At 60.5% G+C, this 4392-nt stretch overlaps 1 pseudogene; it reads right to left on the bottom strand.

Annotated features, from left to right (window-relative positions):
• Positions 1–350: 350 nt before the first annotated feature.
• LOC105522474 lies at positions 351–2860 on the bottom strand (annotated as a pseudogene).
• Between the last annotated feature and the right edge of the window lie 1532 nt (positions 2861–4392).

Below are 4392 nucleotides of genomic sequence, written 5' to 3'. Positions count from 1 at the left end.
GAATAGAACAGACGGCACAGGGAGGAGGAGTTCACCCCTCATTTCCTGCCTCACGGCTGGAGCTGGGATATCTCATCCTCTCTTGCTCTGGGACTGGATGTCCACCGTCGGCTGCCCTGGTTCTCAGGCCTCCGGACCTGAGCTAGGTTCGAATCACACCTCAGGCTTCCCTGGGTTTCCAGCTTGCAACACAGATGGTGGGACTTCTCAGCCCCCAGAGTCACATAAACCAGATTCCTCATCCTAAATCTCTGTGCATTGCTTCTGTTTCTCTGGAGAGCCCCCACTAACACGTTCTCCCACTGTCCCCCACAATTCCTGAGATTCCCTCCCAAAGACAGCACGTGTTCTCAACTGCATCCTTCAGGGTCTCCTCCTGGGGGGCCCTGGTCCAAGACAGCTGGGATTGACTAGCCCCAGGGCTTCTGAACAGCCACTACCCGGCTTTCACTGGGAGGGCCAGGGCTCAGGTAGGAGGGTAGGAGCGGACGGCTCAGGAGGGGAGACCTCGGGGACACCTGGAACTGCAGTTCTACAACGGAGCAGCTGTGTGGCCTGGGAGAAGTTGCTGAGCCTCTCTGAGCCTCCGTTTCCTCACCTTTGAAAAGGGGCAATGGTGCCCTCCCCATGGGGTGGCTGTGAGGTGTGGATGTGGGTAGATGCTGGGTTTGGCTGAGGAATCACTGCCAGGGCTGTCCTCTCATGCTGGTCCTCTCCTCGGTGTTCGTCGCTGCCCTGCCCCGATGGACTGTGTGACCCAGAAGGCTTCGCTTTCCCTCTCTGTGCTTCAGATTCCTCCACTGTTCTGCAAAGGGATTGACCTAGATGGCCAAGGACCCTCGGACTCCCAGAAAACAGTGTTTGCTCACGAGACACAGCCCTGGGGACGCCGCTACTCTGGACTTGTCGGATGGTTTCTCTCCTGGAAGGGCTAGAAGGAGAAGAAGCCCGCGGGAAGGAGGAATGTGGGTGGCATCTTCGCCCCGGGCCCCTCCTCGCCTTGCCCTGTCTGGGCTCTGACATTGAAGATGGCAAGAGAATTCAAGCCTTCCCTGTGTCCCTCATCTCTGCACTTCCAGCCCTCTCGGCAGCCTCCGGGGCACCTGGGCTACTCCTCGGGGGGCACTTGCCATCCCTCCCACATTTTACCATGGCGTTGGCTGCTACAGCCTCCAGCCTGGGCCCTCTTCACAACCCCAGAACTCCCCGAGTCTCCACAGCCCATCCTGCCCCTCCACGACCAGAGCAGGCAGGGACCGGCGGGTGGCCCGAGGACACGGGCACAGGGGCAAGCCTCCCCCGCTCCAGATGCCGCCCCGGGCTGGGAGGACAAGGGACTAGGAAAAGGACGTCCGCCAGGGCGTCTGATCCCAGGGCAGGAAAGGGGCAGGCTGCCAAGTTGCACGCATCCCAGGCAGCATCCACGTGCAATCCATCATCTGCCACTGCCTGAGAAGGATCCCGGCTCTGTGCAGGAGGTCTGCCCACCCGGCCAACCCGGCTGCCCGCTCTGCGACCTCAGCATCCTTCTGCTCCGGTCAGCAGGCAGGGTGGGGGCTGGAGCTACAAAGCCCAGCCTGGGAGGCTGCAGGAGGGCAAGGTGCTGTTCCCCATGAGTGGATGGGAACACTGAGGCGGGGGTAGGGAAACAACTTTAAGTCCCCCGAGGGAGGGGACGGGTCCTGGGAAGCAGGTCCTTCAGCCTCAGTTAGGATGGGTCATGTGACAGAATAGCCCGGTGTCAACACCAGAGCCGAGCGAGGCTGGACTCGCAGCACAGTGCTCAGATATCCCCTACATCCAGGAACAAGAGCCACTGCACCCAGGGCTCCAGCCTCCCAGGGCTCCAGCCTCCTAAGACTGCCTCAGCCTGGAGCTGGTGGGCGGGGGCGGATCCGGCGGGATCCACCCTAATGAAGCCATCTCGCCGCCGTAATAAAGACCTCATGTACCTCCAATGACACTTAGCAAATCCGGGCACAAATAAATAACCCAAGTCCAATTGAATTAACCTTCAGCTGATCAGCACAGCTAAACAAATTACCCCGAGGCCCGAACGAGATTAAAAGACCGGGCGCAGACTGTGATCATTCGGCGGGAGGGTTCATTGGGTTTAACGAGTTTAAACCAAATCTCCCGGTGTTCTTTTCTGTGGTTTCAGGCCACTCTGCTCCCAGAGTGCGGCCTTTCTGGGGGCCACAGCCCCCCTCGGGGGGCAGCAGGAAAAAGCCAGGCACCTGCCGGGGAGGGCGAGGCCAAGGGAGTGGCAGTAGAGGAGGGAGACTCCCTGCCTGTGCCGGGGAGGAGAACGGGAGGCCACGGCAGGCAGTGTCCCCAGGGGAGCAGCCAAAGCTCGTTTCCAAAGAGACATGTGGGTGCCGGAGTTGGAGGTCTCGTCCTCCCAGCTGACCCCTCGACATCCCACGGCACCCCCTGCACGCCCAGCTGCGTTTAGACCCGGGCTGACTCCTAGGAGGAACCTGCTTTGTAAGGTCTAATCCCAGAGTCACGCTTCGCCCACCCGGACCCTAGGCTCTGCCCCAGCCCAGGCAGAGGGTAGGAGCTAGAAGCTCACTGTGGTTGGACAGAGATGCTCCCTGGGTGGGAGACCGCAGTCGTGCAACGCCGTAACGACAGATCGAACCACCACCCTGCCAGCTGCTTGCGACATGTGGGTTAACATCACTTTTAGGAGAACAGAGACCACTCCGGGGGGGTTCATCTGCCCCCACCCTCAGGGCTGCTGGCCTTTCTGGCAAAAGGAGCCTGCCCTCAGCTGGGATGCGGCAGCCAGGGAAGGTGGGCTCTGGAGGGAAACAAAGATGACGCAGAACCTGAGGAACCATTACCCAGAGCACATGGCCCTCTTCCTGCCCCGGGTGGAGCACTCCAACAGGCCGGAGAGGCCGCCCGCCCCAGGGCAGCTCCCAAGCGAGGGACTCAGCTATAGACACACGAGAGCCGTCCACCCAGGCCGTGGTGGACCCGCTGAGACTTGGCTCTGGAACTTACCCAGAGAGAGAGAACTCTGCAAACAGTGCTCCTCAATCATCTCTTCTAGAGGCAAATGAGGTGTGGCCTCCCCAGGCAGGGGTGCAGGAGGCTGTGTCAGCCTGAACTTCTCCCCTCAGGGCATTTGCTTGTAGCCTAGGAGATTCAAGGGAACCTTAACCTCCTGGAATTCAAAACGCCCTGTTGTGTGCATCGGCCGGAGAGCTGGGGGGTGGGAAGGGCTTCCTAGCAGGTCTGACTTGCGTGGTGGTGAGATCCGCGTGGAATTCCGGCGCCCTGGGTCAGCCCGGAGGTCAGGGCGGTTCTGCTCACAGCTGGAACCATGTAGGTGCCGTGGAGCTGGAGCCACTCTGGGAGAGGCTGGGATCCCAGCGCCACAGCTGAATTTCCAGGTGCTGCTCTGTGGGTCTTTAGGAAGTCATGCCCGGTGGCACCCACAGTGGTGCTGGGAGCCATGCCTGTGCCCTCGTATTGGGGTTCACCATTAGGTGGTGTTGGTAGGAGCCACCTGAGAACAGGGTGGGGACGGGAGAGGGTCCCTTGAAGCGCCAGCCGATGATGGCTGCATTTGACAAGAGACAGCGGAGATTCCACTAGCCATTAACTGCCCGGGGAGCTCATCCACGTGCTGGGGGCGTGCAGGGCAGGACGACGGGTGCAGGAGCCGTGATGGCCACCAGCTGAAGCTGATACGGTGAGGCCAGCGGCAGGAGAGCAGCACAACCCAAATCATCCAGGCTTTGCCGGGGGCCTAGCGGGCACAGACCCCGGCCTGGGCACTGTGGGGATGCTTGGATGCTCCCGGCCTTGTCCCTGAACACAAGAGGCCACTGTCCGGCTGGGACCGAAAACCAGAAAACAGTAAACCCAAAACACAGCAGTTCAGAATGAGAGATGTCCCAGGCCCCAGGTGGGAAAGGCCGAACTGGCTACAGGTGCCCAGGACTGGGAAGGCTTCCTGGAGGAGGAAGCTTGAATGGGGCCTAGACCCAGCCAGGGAGCACCTCAGAGGTCCTTCCAGGGGTTGGACGGAACCCGAGGCAGAAGAGAAAAGCAAATCCGATCACATCACTGTGCTTCCTCCCTCAGGGCTGTGCGCTGGGGTCACCCCAACACTGAATCTCTGCATTTACCCAGTGTCTCTTCCAGGAAGGGGTGGGCATGGCCCTCTTGCCCACTGGTGGGTCCCAGCATCCAGCAGCTGGGGGTGCTCCGTAAATGTCTGTGGACCGAATGAATTTGGACGATGAGTGGACCAGTGCCAATGAGGTGGGGGTTCTGCAGTTGAAGAGTGTGGCCCTGCCAGGCGTAGTGACTCACGCCTGTAATCCCAGCACTTTGGGAGGCCGAGGCAGGCAGATCACCTGAGGTCAGGAGTTC

This window comes from Colobus angolensis, unplaced genomic scaffold (assembly GCF_000951035.1).
Source record: "Colobus angolensis palliatus isolate OR3802 unplaced genomic scaffold, Cang.pa_1.0 Scaffold43, whole genome shotgun sequence".
Taxonomy (NCBI): domain Eukaryota; kingdom Metazoa; phylum Chordata; class Mammalia; order Primates; family Cercopithecidae; genus Colobus; species Colobus angolensis.
The sequence above is the reverse complement of the archived record's forward strand: the minus strand, read 5'-3'. Positions and strand labels throughout refer to the sequence as shown.